This window comes from Podarcis cretensis (genome assembly GCF_951804945.1).
Source record: "Podarcis cretensis genome assembly, chromosome: 2".
In the NCBI taxonomy this organism is placed as follows: domain Eukaryota; kingdom Metazoa; phylum Chordata; class Lepidosauria; order Squamata; family Lacertidae; genus Podarcis; species Podarcis cretensis.
The window spans coordinates 56,277,936-56,295,529 of NC_137171.1; the positions used below are offsets into that span (position 1 = coordinate 56,277,936).

A 17,594-nucleotide genomic window follows, 5' to 3' on the forward strand; every position below is an offset into this window, starting at 1 on the left:
GTTATTAGCAGTGCTTTCTAAGGCCCATTTGACTTCACTCTCCAGGATGTCTGGCTCAGGGTCAGCAACCCCACTACCTGGGGTGTACATATCTTTCTGGTATAATTCCTCTGTGTATTCTTGTCACCTCTTCTTGATGTCTTCTGCTTCTGTTAGGTCCTTACCACTTTTGTCCTTTATTATGGTAATCTTTGTACGGAAAGTTCCTTTCATATCTCCAGATTTCTTGAACAGAACTCTGGTTTTTCCCATTCTATTGTTTTCCTCTATTTCTTTGCATTGCAAAGGCCCTCTTGTCTCTCCTTGCTATTCTTTAGAAATCTGCATTCAGTTTCCTGTATCTTACACTATCTCCCTTGCATTTTGCTTGCCTTCTCTCCCCCGCTATTTGTAAGGCCTCGTTGGACAGCCACTTTGCTTTCTTGCATTTCCTTTTCATTGGGATGGTTTTTGTTGCTGCCTCATGTATGTTGCGAGCCTCCATCCATAGTTCTTCAGGCACTCTGTCCACCAAATCTAAATCCTTAAACCTGTTCCTCACTTCCATTGTGTATTCATAAGGGATTTGATTTAGATTGCCTCTTACTGGCCCAGTTGTTTTTCCTACTTTCTTCAATTTAAGCTCAGGATTACATTTGGCAAATTGAATGCCCCTGCAACCCCCCAAAAGGTGGCAGAACAACTTCTATCTATGGATTTTTTTCACAGCTGATTTAATTAGGAAACCTGGAAAAGGGTATTGCTTCTGTATTTGAAAATTTGCGTGTAATAAAGCAACAGCTGTCAGCCCAATTTCTCATACCAAAACATTTTTCTCCCCAGTTCTGCTTTCTGGAAGGTTGATAGTTGCTACCCTAACATGGCTGTTCTGACTTCAGTATAGGGATGTGTGAATCTGTCCATTTTGGTTTCTCACTATTCAAATCTTAAAGTCAGTCCTCCCCATTTCCACATGGTTTCATTGGGAATTTGGGTTCTTTTTTTTTAAATCCTCCAGCACCTTACTGCAAACCAAATTTTCCTAATACACACAGGTATGCGAACACTCACTATATGAAACTCCAGAAAACCTGGAGACAAACTTCGTCTTTGCGATTACTGGATTGCTTAGTGACTGTGCTGTGTTATGCAGTCAAAGCTGTCAAGGGATAAACAGCTTTACTGATTATAGTAACAGACTCTGGTCATCCTTATTTGTTTCCAGTAACTGAACTATCTGCAGATGTTGGTCAGGAGCCTGAGCATAGGGACAAAGCTGGTGACCAGGCTGTGGGCTAGTAAAGTTCACTGAGCATTTTTTTCTAAGGCAAAGTGACTGGTGCGACTCAAAGGGGGTGTCAGTCTAGTGGAGCAGATGGAGATGGGGAGAGGGAGAGACTGGGCTGCTCCATTCTTCCTCTTGTCCCACGGTTTTTGCCAAGGGAAAACTGCTCTTCAGTGCTCAGTTGAAGCAAACACATCAGGTTTTCTACAGATTTCTGTTTGTTCCAATGTAGAGCTAAAGAGTAGGCTTTCCTTGGGAAAGAGCAGAGCAAGGGGGAAACCTCTCAGCCTCATGCTTTCTAGGCAAGTGGAAGTGTGAACAAGCCGTGTCAGGCAGATCTGGACTGCAGGGAAGCAGTGTGTCCCTGACCTTTCCATAGCGAGAGAGCACAGGACTGATGCTACGCACACCCAGGAAGGGATGTCTATGGCTCTAAACCAATCACAGCCTAAGGGATCCCTAAAGCAACGAGGTGAGATGAGGAAGTTCTGCACGTCTTTTGTTCTTTTGCATTGGCCAAATATTTATCTGTAGCATATATTTTATCTATTAGAATATTAAAATGTTATTTTTATGTTTTGGTAACCCAAAATTGAGCGTTTTCCTTTAGCTCTACCTTTTTGAATTTGTTAAGGAGAGTGGAACTTGTTATGTACTGAAGTTCTCACCCTGGGCCAGCAGGGGGATACTGTAGATAGTTATGCAAATGAAGGATCGAAAGTGACGTTCAGTGATTGGATAGTTTGTATGCAAATGAAGGATCGAAAGTGACGTTCAGTGATTGGATAGTTTTAGAAAGTTGTTACAGTAACAAGGTACTGGATCTCTATATAAGCAGGCTGACTGAGGCCTTCAGTTCAGTTCTGTTCCAGCTTACAAATAAAGAGCTGCTTTGGAGAAATCGCTGTGTCGTCTGCTATGTCAACCCACAACTTAACAGAACTTGTTGCCCCCCACCCCCCACATTTTCTTTCTCTTCATAGGTAAGCCTCTGAAATACTAGTTCACAGGGTCGTCTTATGAAAATTCAAACTGCTGCAAACGTTATCTGTTGAGCGCTTTCCTTCCCATTAGTTACTGCATTCCTTAACATTCCACAGACCTCATGAGATCTGCTTTCTTTTGCTAATGAAAGGGAATGGCACTGTTGCAAAAGTAGCTTTTCATTTCCCCCCTCCTAACTGCAAGGCTTTATGGGCAATCTGCGCAAGGCAGTAATTTACTTTCTTGTTAGGGCACTTAAGAAGAGTCATAAGTGTGCCCTATGCAAGAACCAAAAGACACTGTTGCAACAGGTAAGAAAGTGGGGGCAGGCAAGGTTAGCAGTGATAATGCCACCTGTTGCATCCTTTCCTTTGAGTCAAATTCTGAGCCACTTAAGCCAGGGATTTGCTGAGCTCTCCCTAGACAAGAAACAGTCCATTCATATGCCAGGCTGTCATCAGAGCCTGCTTGCCGTAATACTCATTGAGTGGTGAAGGTTTGATTCTTATCACTAAACATTCCTTCCTGCAACTTCAAGTCATATGCAGCTCAGTGGAAAAGTCTAGTGGGGACAGGCAGATTGTGATTCTGCCTGCAAAGATGCCCATTACTACAAGGAAAATTGGGGCATGCCCTACGTGAGGATTTGGTTTAGAAGATGATCTGTAGTTTCAAAATCTTTAGACGAAAGCTCTCAAGCTGTATTCTTTCAACCATGCAGCATTATACTGACATTAGAGGTTGTTCTAGGAGGGTGGCATGTATTAGTTAAATCCTCAAACCACAATGGAAAGATAATAAAATCCAAAGATTAAAATATATAAACACAGGCCATGGTTATAATCAAATCCAGAGATTAAAACATATAACCCAATCCACTTGCCGGTGTCCTTGCAGATGTTTATGTTAAGAGAGGGTGTGCATCCACTGGCAAATGCAACAACACTATTTGGCCCTATGGGCGAAGTGTTTAGGATGTTATAGTAACCTCACTGCATCAGTGTTTCTCAAAATGTATGAAACTGTACACCTTAGCTTACTCTGTATTCTCACATCAACCTAGAAAACTCACTGGGTGCACTCACCAGCATCAGCCCCTTATTTGATTTGTTTAGTGCACTACACTATTTTTTTTTTAAAATGTGAATTTTTATTCTCTGTGTTTGGTATTATCCTTAACACAGTGGCTACGAGTAACCTAAGGCTGCAAGGCTCTTTTAAATCAGGGGGGGGGGGACAGATCTGGCCCAATTGCCTTCTAAATCCGGCCCATGGATGGTTCGGGAATCAGTGTGTTTTTACATGAGTAGAATGTGTCATTTTATTTAAAAAACATCTCTGGGTTATTTGTGGGACCTGCCTGGTGTTTTTACATGAGTAGAATGTGTGCTTTTATTTAAAATGCATCTCTGGGTTATTTGTGGAGCATAGGAATTCATTCATCCCCCCCCCAAAAAAAAAAATATAGTCCGGCCCCCACAAGGTCTGAGGGACAGTGGACTGGCCACCTGCTGAAAAAGTTTGCTGACCCTTGATCAGGTTTGTGGAGCTGCTTGCTTGTGAAAAGACTTCCTCTTTTTTAAACTGGAGGCAGATACGGTACTCCATTCCAGTCAGCTTTAAAAGTATGAACTGTGTTCTACAGTGCAATATTATACCTGTCAGTTTAAGAACTATGTCCCATGGAGATCATTGAGACATGCTTCCAGATAAGGTTTAGGATTAGAACCTCACTCTGTTAATGCTTTTGTTGTTGTTGTTGTTGTTGTTGTTGTTGTTGTTGTTGTTGTTGTTGTCTGTTTTAAGGCTTTAATGTTTTATATAGTGCTGCTTATTTTTATTGTGTTTTAAAAATTTGTTCTGTTTCAAGGTATCTGACATATTTTTGATGTAATTTGTGCTATTGTAGAAAAACGTATTGGTTGTGTTTCGGCAGAAAAGCAATATGACAATATTAAATTAGATACAATTTCCTTAATGATAAAATTGACCTAATGGACAGGAAGGGTGTTCAGTATGTCCTTAGTGCTTTTCAACTGCGCACTACAGTGATGTTGTGTTTTAGGATACCTCTAAATGTGCAGTAGTATAGTAATGGACGTGACTCTTACCTCTGTACAAGAGGCTATAGAGCACCCCTACAAAAGTCAGAAGTCTATGCATGTACACATCTCTTCATTCCCCATCCAAGCAAGCAAGTGGATAATCATACTCCAAGGATGCATTTTGGTCACATAAAAGCCCACGGAGCAGAACCAGTGAGGGAGACAGCCTGGGGAGAAGGGTACAGTCAGGGGAGAGTTGTGAGGGCCAGACAGAGGCCTGGAAGGCTGCAATTGGCACTGGGCTTGAGGGTCTCCAGCCTGATTTAGTATGTAGTGACATGGGATATATTTAGCTCCATCCTCTTGTTAAGCATACCTGATTAAAAAGTTAGCGTTTAGATATCTTGCTTAGTCAGAACTACTCCCCCCCCCCAACTTCACATACTTTCTTATCAGTAGAAGTATTTACTACATTGTCAGCCTCTCTACAGGAGGAAATAAATTTTCCCCAAGCACCTTTCATACCAAGTCAAAGACTTGTTCTGCAACTTGGTTAAATATTATCCGATTCTTGTAATACATCAGTTCTCAAGTACAAATGTGAGATTCACATGAAAGCTCTTTCTCAGGGTGCCTTAGGCTCAGTCCTATACCCATTTACCCAAGTATAAGTCCTGTTGAACTCACTGGGGCTTGCTTCTGAGTAGACATGCCTAAGATGGCGCTGTAAGTATTTAGTGTGTAATTGTCATGCTTTCCACTTTTATGGGGCATCCATACGATGGCATCATCAAATTGTTGTGGTCCTGTGTTTTCCTACGCTGCTTCCATCCTTTCTCAGACTGCCTTCCAAAAAGACTTGCCAAATCTGACTCCCCCACAAAATGGAACAGTCACTCTCTCTGCTGCTTTAGACTACTCCTCCACCCTTCTAAGAGGCATGTTTCTGACATGTGCAGTGATATATCAGGCAGGGTGAACCTATTGCCATTTCTGTGCACCTTCACAGGCTGGGTGCCATTTTATTATCATGCTTATTTTTAAATTCAGTCTTTTAATTAGAGCTATAATGTCTCCAGCTATATTTTTAAAGGAAAAAATTGTGCAATAATGCTGAAATGAAATATCATTAGCATGTTCAAGTGGGGACGGGGATGACTATAATAACCTCCACTACCTTTTTGGCTGCTGCCATTTTAGCAATATATTAATTCACACCCCACCCCATGTATGAAATTTGCCCTAAAATGCCCTCTAATAATTTTTGACATCCTGAAAGTAATCACAAAACTGTAATTTAAATAAGCATATTCATGCAAATTAAAGAACAGAATTTAAAAATTGGTGTGCAGTGGAGGGAGTTTGTTCAGGGGAATGTACACCCCTCTCCCAAAAAAGTGCTATGCCCCATTCTGAAGTGTGGAAAGTCAGTTGCAATTCCACTTGTATCTTACAGCAGAGAAGCAGTGATTGGTACAGCTCCTAGCTGTATCCATCCAGATACATCTCGAACCAGCTTTATTCATACCTTATGGAGCAAAATCCAAATGAGACCCATGGGTTTTAAGAGTTCGTTATCCATAGCTTAATGTGAATATACCTGTGTTTTGAGTAAGCTGGGAGGTTTTTCTGCTAAAGACACATAGGTAAATCTGGTTCTTATTCTGTCTCTAGAATATTACAATTTTTGTTTGTGAGAACGATCTCACAAGCTACACCCATGAGAAGAATACAAAGCAAATTGTTTATAAGACAGGCTAATGATCCATCTGGTTCATTATTGCCTACCTGGGCTGGTAGCACCTCTCCAAAATCTCAGGAAGACCTTCTTCCAAGCTCTGTTGCATGAAAACTTTTTGCTGGATCTGCTGAGATTGAACTTGAGGTCTCACACCTGCAATGCAATTGCTGCTGCACAGCTGCAGCCCCTCCCAGTAGTTATTTATACCTTAGAGTTTCACTTTTTATTGTCTTAATTCTGGACCACTGAATTCAAATACATACCTGTCGGACACCTGCGTAGATAGGAGTATGAATTTTTCATACACCATGATTTTCCTTGTGCATATAATTTGCAGGGGTACTTTTGTGAACAAACACCATAATTAGGAAAGCATCCATTAGCTGGCCATCCTCTTTAGAAAGGCCTAACTTGTGCCTCTGCACTCCAAATATATTCCTTACAAAGAGCTGGAAACATTCCTATCAAAATGTTGCTAATGTCTGGCAAGTAGAGAAAGAGAAAGGAATAAACAAGGAAGTAATAAAAGACTCTTTTCCCTCAGAAACAAATGAGTCATGTGAGGTCTATACTATAAGCAGAGAGCATTATGAATGTGCGGCTGCCCTGTGTGCTGTTTCAATACCTTAAAAGATTCTAGTTACTAACTGAGCCTTGAGCTGGACTGTAATCAGTGGCGTAAATCCCCCAGTTTATCCTTTTGTCCAGTGCTGGCGGGTGCTTTCCCTTTTCTCTTTTGCATGAGGAGATCTGGGTCAGGCTGAAATGCTTTTACTCTGAAGCCAGAGTTTCAGGTTCATTATTCTAGCCCCACCTACTTCCCCATGATTGGACAGGGAATCCTTCCAATTACCTTTATGATCTAAAAGTAGCTAGGGGAACCAAAGAAAACTCAAAAGAAGCGGAGTCCTCTCTCACTGTGCTTTCGGAAATTGCACTCCTGTGTGGGAAGAGAGTTAAAGGAATAACAGCAACATTTTGCTACTTGCCAGCACTCCAAGGGAAACAATGCTGTCTGTCAAAACCTCGATCTCTTTCAGCCAACAGCTTGGGAAGTACAGTTAAAACAGAGACAGCACCAAATGATGGCATGCAGGTAATTATGACTGGTTTTTGTCAAGGGTTCGCTTGACAGCCTATCTTTAGAAATGACAAATTCGGTCGGGGAGAGAGTAGACATATGTTATAGACATTATATTGATTGGTTCTGATTCCTGGTTATGCGTGTACACATCTGGAGACAATAAATCATTAAGGAAGTGAATGGGATTTATAGAGAAGGTGGATTTGAAACTGCCAGTGGGAGATTGAGAAAGGCAGTCTGTTTTCTTCTTACACAGTTTAGAGTTCAGTGATGTGGTACTTCAGGACGCAAAATGTGTAACTGACCATTTGAACCCAGTTTGTTGCATTTTTTTTAATGTGAAAAAATGTTAGCAGTGCAAGGAAGTTGTGTTCTTGTTTGAAACCTCAGGAAAATGGAGGTGAAAACCATAAAGAATGCATTGAAATTCTGTGGGGCTTTTTTTTATTTGTATTGGAGCTATAGCTGACTTGCTTTTATAGAATTGGAAAAAAGTAAAAAATAAATAACTTGCAGTGTTGTCTGTGCTAGCCTTATATAGTAAGATTATATCTTGTCTAGAGTAAGAGTCCTTTATTAATTTAGAATGAGCTAGGCTAAAATTCGGAACCACTTTGGCCCTATACCTGGATTAATTCATTCCAGAGATGTTTTACTGACTGCGGTAGGATCACTTAAGAGTCAGTACAGGGCTGCGGCCATCAGATTTGCCACATTTCCCTCAATATGCACCAGTTGGAAGCTAAATGGAAGCTTTATTATTCATTCGCAAAGCATTTGTAACAATTGCAAGGGCAGCAGTTACCTTTTCCATTACAGCTGTGTGATGCAGGGATCCATTAATGGGATTCTCTCTTGCTGCTGCCAAGGAAATAAGCAGAGCTGTGTAGAAACAGCTACTCCGTCTCGACTAAAAACTTCAGGGAATAAAGGCTGGCAATTCGAGATTGTGTAAACTTTTGCACAATTTTGAAACGAAAGAAATATCCACATCGGCTGAGAGCCTACATATAGGAGTAGGGCTGGCCCAAGACATTTTGGCACCTGAGGTGGGCTCCAAAATGGCACCCCCCCCATCGCCAAGGAAGAAGGAGTGAGGGGAGATCTACATCAGGAACAAGGGGGAGGGAGGAGAAAGATTGGCATTGGGATCTGCTGCCCCTGTGAATCCTGTCTCCAGAGGCTATTACCTTGCCTCTTGAATCAGCTGGCACTGAATAAAGATCTACATTGGGATCTGCTGCCCCAGTAGACCCTGCTGCCTGAGGCAGTTGCCTTACCTTGCCTCATGGGTGGGCTGGCCCTATACAGGAGCCTCATAGCTGCTTTGAGAAAAGCAGGTTATAGCAGAATAACAGTGCCTTCCACTAGCTTTGGCTAGTAGCCCAAGTGCAACCCTATCTAGATGAGGATAACATGTCTTCAGTGATCTATGCCTTGGTAACCTCACCACTGGATTACTGCAACGTTTTAGTGGACCTGCAACTGCAGCTGGTGCAGAATTCAGCAGCCAGATTATTGAAAGGAATCACACAGTCCAAACGCATGAATCCAGTACTGCGCTGACTGCTAATTTGTTTCTGGGCCCAATTCAAGGGGCTGGTGTCAACCTATAAAGCCTTATGTGGCTCAGGTTCTTCGTGCCTTGTGGAAAACTTTTCTGCATATGAGCCTGCCTGGATCCTGTGGTCAGCATTGCAGGTGCTTCTCTGTATGCTTCCAGCCAGCGAGGGTTCAGAGGGCAGTGAGAAGATTGTGGGTCTTGTTAGTAGTGGCCCCCTGTCTTTGGAATGTTCTCCCCAGGTTTTCCTGGTGCCAAGACTGACAAATTTTCAGTGTCAAGCAAATCTATTTCTTGCTCCCTAGGTATGTATTTGTTAATTTTTGTTTGCAACAGCTAGTGGTATTCTCTTCTTTGGGGGCTTTTTCTGGGAGTTAGAGCTGAGTTGTGTGTGTAAGGATTGTTTTTCTGATTTGATTAGCTTGTGTTGCATGTTGGTTTTAAATGTTGTATTGTATATTTTACTAACATTTGTGCATTTCCTTGAGACATTTGTGTAAAATGGCTAAACTCAGTAATGAAAATGAGAGATTTGCTGTTCAGTCCTTTGCATATTTACGGTACTCAGAAGTAAATTCCATTATGTCCAATAGGCCTTATCCCCTGGTTGGCATACATAGGCTAGCTGACTTAATCTGTGACTGTGTTGTGTGATCATTGCCAGGAAACTTTAAACAGATATGTAATAATCACTTTTTCAAAAAAGAAGTTAAAAACATTTCAATCATATTCAAAAACCACCTATTTCACTTAATGTAGTTCTGCTTTCAAGTGGAAATACCATACAAAAATACCATACAAACCCATTTGAAAGGGGATTAATGATTAAAATTAATCCTGTTTCACTAAACTGAAGATGCATAAACTCAAGGAGAAATTTTATTTTAAAAATTATAGTCAATAAATTTATATCCTGCTTTTTAGAATTTCTTTTGACAAGGTGGCAAACAGTAATACATAAGTTAAACAATATATAACACTATATACAACACTGCAATAAAACACAGAATATAAAAACAAAATACTCGTAAGAGGAATAATAGGAATCAACCAGTCAAAGTCTATAATTCTCAAGGTTTTACTGACTTTACTCTGGTTGGAAAAAGATCTACAACCAAAATTGTTAAATTGCATCAGATAAGATATTGGTCTCAGTTAGAAACTTTGTATAGGAGGTATGGGCATCTAACAAGGATGTTATTTCAGTAATGATTGAGAGTCTGAGAAAGCTTTAGAGGCCCACTTTTGGATATATTAAATATTAATCTGCAAAAGCAGTGTATTTTTAAGTGCATTTGTTATGAAAGGTTAAAAATACCCACCACAGCTATAGCAGTAGCAATGCATCATCATCAAAGGTTAAACAGGTTGAAGGAAAGGCATTTCTGCCCTGGAATGCATACCGAAAATCAGCTCATTAACTGGTTGATAAAATTATTTTAATATGGGACATGGGATGGCATTAAACTACCCATTAATATAATAATTTCTGCTTGTGAAATAGAAATTTGCCCCACTCCTCTGGTGTGTCCTATGCCCCCACGATCTGCTTGAGGGGGTTGGGAGAACTCGTAGAACAGATTAATGGGTATGCAGAAGGAAGAGGGAGATGGGACCAAATTACGCACTGTCAAAAATGGAGAACAAAAGAAGGCACAGGGATGCATAAAGTGAACATATGCTAATTTATATGTAAAAATGCACATTTAGAAGTAATTACTATGATTTTAATAGAAATAGATATCACCATTGTTGGGGAGACTGTAACCAAGGAGACTTGCATGCCTGCTAAGGATAGACAAATCTGTCGATTTCAGTTTCTACCAATTCCTTGTTTTTCGATTCTTAAGTTTAATTCTACCCATTTCCACATCAGTCTGTTGTTGTGTTTTAAGTCAGCATTCAAATTCGTATGCATTTTTGCATACAATTTTGCTGGATACACATATAATTGCAAGTTATTTTATCTAACATAGTGCATTTCTGTACATTATGTTTTACTAGTATGAGCATTTTTGTGTGTGACACTTTCTCGTAATATATGCTTCATTGTACTGAGGGGGAGGGGTGTGAGTTGGAGAACTTTTCATTGAAAAATTCAGAGAAGTGCAAATTTCCCAGGCTTTTAAAGTTCTGAGTTTCATCTGCATTCATCTGCTATTTTTAATTGCTGATTTCTTTATAAGTTTTTTTCTTCTGATTTTATCATTTTGTTTCTGATTTTGTATGTATTTTGTTGTGAGCTGCTCTGGAAACCATTTGACTGAAAGTCGGTATATAAGGCTATATACAGTGTATAGAAGAAGTGATGGCCAAACTTTGAATTAAGTGAAAGGTCCATGATTGAATTGATCAGTGTTTTATTTTTATTGAAAAGCAACTGGCAGGGGAAGGCTGCCTCCAAATTTGATTGGAGCTGTGGGTTAGGGGATGGATGCTGTATAATTTCCCAACCTAAAGTATGAAGTAACCTAATTTAAGGAGGGTGTGTGTGATTTGGACTATAGGGAGAAAAGGTTAAGCACCACAACTCCGATCAAATTTGAACCCCCACCCTATGCACAGCTGCTTTTAAGTAAAAAACAAACAAACATTGGTACCTCCAACATAATGATCATGGAGCTTGTGTAAGAAGCATGGATCTCCTGTGTAATGTGTAGTTTGGTCTGTAGCTGGCCAGGAATATTATAATAATAATAATAATAATAATAATAATAATAATAATAATAATAATTTATTATTTATACCCCGCCCATCTGGCTGAGTTTCCCCAGCCACTCTGGGCGGCTCCCAATCAGTGTTAAAAACAGTACAGCATTACATATTAAAAACTTCCCTGAACAGGGCTGCCTTAAGATGTCTTCTGAATGTCAGGTAATTCTTTATCTCTTTGACATCTGATGGGAGGGCGTTCCACAGGGCGGGCGCCACTACCGAGAAGGCCCTCTGTCTGGTTCCCTGTAGCCTCACTTCTCGCAATGAGGGAACCGCCAGAAGGCCCTCGGCGCTGGATCTCAGTGTCCGGGCTGAACGATGGGGGTGGAGATGCTCCTTCAGGTATACAGGACCGAGGCCGTTTAGGGCTTTAAAGGTCAGCACCAACACTTTGAATCGTGCTCGGAAACGTACTGGGAGCCAGTGCAGATCTCTCAGAACCGGTGTTATGTGGTCCCAGCGGCCACTCCCAGTCACCAGTCTAGCTGCCGCATTCTGGATTAATTGCAGTTTCCGGGTCACCTTCAAAGGTAGCCCCACGTAGAGCGCGTTGCAGTAGTCCAAGCGTGAGATAACCAGAGCATGCACCACTCTGGCGAGACAGTCCGCGGGGAGGTAGGGTCTTAGCCTGTGTACCAGGTGGAGCTGGTAGACAGCTGCCCTGGACACAGAGTTAACCTGCGCCTCCATGGACAGCTGTGAGTCCAAAATGACTCCCAGGCTGCGCACCTGATCCTTTAGGGGCACAGTTACCCCATTCAGGACCAGGGAATCCTCCACACCTGCCCGCCTCCTGTCCCCCCAAAACAGTACTTCTGTCTTGTCAGGATTCAACCTCAATCTGTTAGCCGCCATCCAACTTCCAACCGCCTCCAGGCACTCACACAGGACCTTCACCGCCTTCACTGGTTCTGATTTAAAGGAGAGGTAGAGCTGGGTGTCATCTGCATACTGATGAACACCCAGTCCAAACCCCCTGATGATCTCTCCCAGCGGCTTCATATAGATGTTAAAAAGCATGGGGGAGAGGACGGAACCCTGAGGCACCCCACAAGTGAGGGCCCAAGGGTCTGAACACTCATCCCCCACCACCACTTTCTGAACACGGCCCAGGAGGAAGGAGTGAAACCACTGTATAACAGTGCCCCCAGCTCCCAGCCCCTCTAGACGGTCCAGAAGGATGTTATGGTCGATGGTGTCAAAGGCCGCTGAGAGATCCAGCAGAACTAGGAAACAGCTCTCACCTTTGTCCCTAGCCCGCCGGAGATCATCAACCAGCGCGACCAAGGCAGTTTCAGTCCCATGGTGAGGCCTGAATCCCGATTGGAAGGGATCCAAATGGTCCGTTTCCTCCAGGCGTGCTTGGAGTTGTTCAGCAACCACCCGCTCAATCACCTTGCCCAAGAATGGCAGATTTGAGACTGGGCGATAGTTGGCCAAATTGGCCGGGTCTAAAGATGTTTTTTTAAGAAGCGGTTTAATGACCGCCTCTTTCAGCGGGTCTGGGAAGGCTCCCTCACAGAGGGAAGCATTCACCACCCCGCAAAGCCCATCGCCCAGCCCTTCCCGGCTCGCTTTTATCAGCCAGGATGGGCAAGGATCAAGGAGATGCTTTTAGGAGATGAATATAGGATGCTTTTGAGGACTACTAACCCTGGTCTGAACCATGGCAAGGATTATGGTCCTCCACTCGCAAGTGGTCCCTCTAGCCTTTAACATGCATGTTAGAGGGGTTGTGGGACACAACATCTTCTCACTATCTGTATCTGAAACAACAGCAAATGTGTTGCAGGTACTCGTGCTCTTTGTATATGGCCTCATCCAGGGCAAATGCAATTATGCCAGTGACATTGTCATCTCCTGCTTTAAGAGTAGAAAGTTGAAGAATACTTCTTGTGCCAGAATTGGGAATCTAATGGCTGCTTTTAGATGATCATATCTCTGTTTAATAAACCAAGATATGAATGAGCCTTTATTTGTTTCTCCGTTAAGTTTGAGGTACTATTGTCAGGTAATTAAAATCCATGTAGTTCTTCTGAGGCCAGCAGAACAGACGTATTTTGATTGTATCTTCATCTGCATGTCAGGAAACAAACAAGAATGTGTCATTTTGCTTTGTGTCTCCTTTTCCCTTCACTAAAAACCCTACTTGATTTCAGATGACATTGGCAATGTGTGTGGCAAAGGAAGGCTGCATAGTTCTGATTTAAATTGTTCTGTTGTCAGCACTCCTTGCCCACCTTTCATCACCATTTGTGCAGTGAGATCAGAGAGGGTCAATGCAGACTTCTTGGTCAATGTGGGAAATTAAGTAACTGCAACTGTGGGTGGGTCTCATGTCTGCAGACATCCCTGAAAGATGCCCTTTGGCTTCAGAGGCCTCCAAAAGGCTTTTAAATAATAAACACTGTGGAATGTTAATGTACTCCTTGTATACATAAAAATGTAAATAAATGCTGTTCTGGTATTTTATAAATAACTCCCACATCTGGGGAAAAGCTGGATTGCCCAAAGGAGGGTAAACTGGAGTGACCACACAGGGTGAAACTATACTGCTATCCACTTTAATAGTAAAACTTGCATTGACTTATGGGATGAACAGGATTTTTACATGAGGCCTCAGCTTTATTACAGATAAATTGTCACTTGATGCAAATGAGCACTGGCCCATTTTCTGCAATGTTTACTCCTTGGAACACAATCAACCACAAAGTTGCATTTTACATGTTCCACTGAAATGAATGGTGAATCCTTTGCATATCTGGGAGATCCATGCATACACTGGAACTTCTGCTGAAGTTTATGCTGAAAGGTTTGCTGAGTGAGCATCTCTTTCATTGGTTCATAAGATTCAATAAAATGTGGGCTTGAGTCCAACAATTCAGATCTAGTTTTTAGTAAGGTCCTCTTTTACTTTTGTCTAGAAATCCGTTCATAAACCTGTCAGCATGATCATGCTTTATATTCCATTTTTTCCTGGCAAACAACAGCTAAAGCTACAATGATGCTTTCTTCCTCATTGACTCTGGCATTCAAAATAAATAGGAATGCTGACCAACAACCCTACCACAAAAATTTATTGTCCTGTGTCCACTGTCTTTTAAAGTATGCCTTTTCCTTAAAAAAACAATCATTTTAAAAGAGTGCCCATTTTTAATTGGTTAAAGAGGCCCATCCAAATCACGTTACCCTACTGCGGTAGCCATCAACTCCATGGTGGTATAAGAAAGCCTAAGTGGATGAACTGCATGCCAAGTAAGAATTTCAAACACTCAGAGCTCAGTTTCCACCAGGAATGTTTGTTTTGTAGCACCAAAAAAGAGATCATTCCATCCTCCTGCCTCATATTTGCAGCAGGCACATGTTCTGCATTACTAGGGCATTTGTACCTTTAAGGAGCCTTCCAATTAAAAGTGAACTGAGCTCATTCTCTTCATATTTTGGTTTAATCCACAAAGGTGTAGACTTTCTTCAGGGTGGCAAATGTTCAATTTGCATGTGCCCAAACTCTCCCAGCTTCTTCTTACACTATTATTAGAAGGCCATTTTAAGTAGCAGCTCACTGCAGGCTGCAATTCATGAGCAGTTTTTATTTATTGTTTTTGCATATGGTGGATCTATTAACTACAAAGCTAGACATCTGTATTCCACCCTGCATCACTTCGTTGCCGGTCAAACTCTCCTTGTGGAATTCAAATTTCACTATGATCCAAATTCTGAAAGCAGCTGTACTTTTTCAAAATCTGAAAACAGCCGGAGTTTTTCGGTTTGGTGTGTATGTTTGCCAATAGAGAAATTTCACTGGTGCACCCTCAAGAAGAGCCTCATATAATTTGTTAGTTACAGTCATGCCTGGGATGCCAATAAGAAAGTAAAGGAACCTGGCAATGGGAGCTCACCCTGTCATGCTTTGTCCCAGCTCCTGCTAACCTAGCAGTTCAAAAGCACACCAGTGCAAGTAGATAAATAGGTACTGCTGTGGTGGGAAGAGAAACAGCATTTCTGTCACGGTGTTCTGTTGTGCTAGAAGCAGTTTAGTCATGCTGGCCACATGACTCGGAAAGCTGTCTGAGGACAAATGCTGTCTCCCTTGGCCTGAAAGCGAGATGAGCGCCGCAACCCCATAGTCACCTTTGACTGGACTTAACTGTCCAAGGGTCCTTTACCTTACCTTTTTTATAGGAACCTGGCACTTAAGAACAGAAGAGGAGCTTTGTAGGTCTACTGAGGGACCATCTGCTAGGGACATTAATTGGGTGCACGTCCTGACAAGCAGGGTTTCAAAAGGGATTCTATTAGTGGAGCCTCACATCTGGGTTATTGATCGACACCTGTTTAGAAGCTGATACCAATGAAATAAAGACCACAAATTGGGCTTTGGCAAAGATGACAAAACCAACCACTCTTAACAACAAAACCTAACCATGGTGGTGGCTGGATTATCTTTCATTTGGCTGAAAGAAAGGTGCTTGATGCCGTGGTTGTCTTTTTTTGCCCTTTCTGGGGGATTAAATAAATAAATCCCACTTGTGCTCTACACATGCAAAGCTTCTACATTTCAGCCTGTAACCCATAAATCCACCTCTTGGCACCAGAAACTTGGCCCAGGCACAATAGAAACTTAGGTCTGGCTTTTTCACTAGCTCTTGTTTACTTGGCCCGAATTTCAGCTTTGTAATGAGTTTCAGATTTCAGGACAGAGGTGAACAGGTAGATTCCACTTCCTGCCTCATCTCTCGGGATGGAGAATGGTGTCCCTTTTTATTTCAGGCCACCAGTTTAAATCCAACCCACGCTGCTGCTGTTTGACTCTTATCACATCGGCATCCAAGAGGCAGATTTAGGGTGCCTAGTTGCCCCTGTGATGAACGGAAGTGACACATCTACCCAAGAGGCATTGAAAGAAGACCACAAGGCTCTTTTATTTCACATTGTTTCTCTGTAGGAGCCTGTTCCCGTGACACAAGATGCCCGTCAAACTTCAGCTATTCAAATGGCTGTGACATCTTGCATGCCAGCTACAGTAATACAACTTTAATGTCCTGTTCTATATTTGGCACAATGTTCTCGCTTGGGGGACTTCAACAAGTTGCAACTTTTAAATAGCAGTTTCAAGTGGCATGGCTGTTCTCCCACCCCACCCACTTCTAGTTAAGCAGGTCAAAAAAATAACAAGGATTGCTTGGTGACCCAAGGTTGTAGTTCATGCAGCTACACGAAGAAGAAAAAATGCACCTGACTGACCTCATGTTCATTTCACCTGGAAATGGAGCACTTTGTACACTAATGGAACTAGATGTTACAGCAGACACCAAGTCTTTTTTAGCTCCTGTAATCCACATTGATGCTGCTATATCAGCAAGTCTGCCTATAGCTTGTCAGAAAGTGAGAGGAAAAGTGGGGTGGCCTCATGTACTCCAGGTCTACCCACCACTGGGATATAGGTTCTGGCCAGTTATGTTCCTGGCAAGCAGAAAAAGGTTGTTCATCCCTGATCTTAGAAGATTATTTTATGCAAAAGAAGAGTGTCCATTTGAAAGAGTACCTATTATTTGGATTATTAGTTCATTCTGCCCAAAGGAACATGGGAATCACAACAGTTTCTTCACCATTTTAACACGTGTGATCCAATAGTGAGTGAATGTGATATTTACAAGGATGGCTGCTGTGGTTGGGGAAAGGGGCCTATTTTCTAAAAAAATAATCCTGAAGATAGGATGAGAATTCCCTCAAAAGAGCCACTCTTCCCAGAAACATTAATCTGACTGACTGACTGCTGTTTAAACATTAATCTGACTGACTGACTGCTGTTTAAATTGCCTACCCTGTCTTCACTTAAATCCATATTCTTCAACAGGTTGTTTTAAAAATATGTTTTCCGTCTTAGATGCTAATGTATTTCTGGGAAAACTGGAATTTGACTAATCTTTCATTTAAAGTAGAAATCATTTAATACTCAGGATTTGGGGTCAAATCTCAGGGTGTGTGATATGCTGTGCCCCTTTTTCTGTTAGAATTAAGATGCCACTACATACAGATTTGTTGGTGTGTACTGTATAGGCTAGGGATGCAGGTGGCACTGTGGGTTAAAGCCTCAGCGCCTAGGGCTTGCCGATCGAAAGGTCGGCGGTTCGAATCCCTGCGGCGGGGTGCGCTCCCGCTGCTTGGTCCCAGTGCCTGCCAACCTAGCAGTTCGAAAG

The 17,594-nt window shown here is 42.0% G+C and overlaps 2 protein-coding genes across 5 annotated transcripts in view; one reads left to right on the forward strand and one right to left on the reverse strand.

Annotated features, from left to right (window-relative positions):
* Positions 1-17,594, reverse strand: part of GDF9 (growth differentiation factor 9) — a 49,386-nt gene that overhangs the window by 9,841 nt on the left and 21,951 nt on the right. Inside the window, exon 1 of one of the 3 annotated variants that reach the window (XM_079967986.1) lies at positions 6,660-6,795. The exons of 1 other annotated variant lie outside the window; for it this stretch is intronic. The gene's annotated coding sequence lies outside the window, so the exon portion shown is untranslated. Of the gene's footprint in view, positions 1-6,081; positions 6,178-6,659; positions 6,796-17,594 lie in introns of those variants that run through there. One more of the 3 variants, XM_079967984.1, reaches the window with a different exon arrangement.
* The window catches only part of SHROOM1 (shroom family member 1), a 48,097-nt gene continuing 37,475 nt past the window's right edge, over positions 6,973-17,594 (forward strand). The window contains exon 1 of one of the 2 annotated variants that reach the window (XM_079967922.1): positions 6,973-7,130. The gene's annotated coding sequence lies outside the window, so the exon portion shown is untranslated. The remainder of the gene's footprint in view (positions 7,131-17,594) is intronic. The other variant, XM_079967921.1, reaches the window with a different exon arrangement.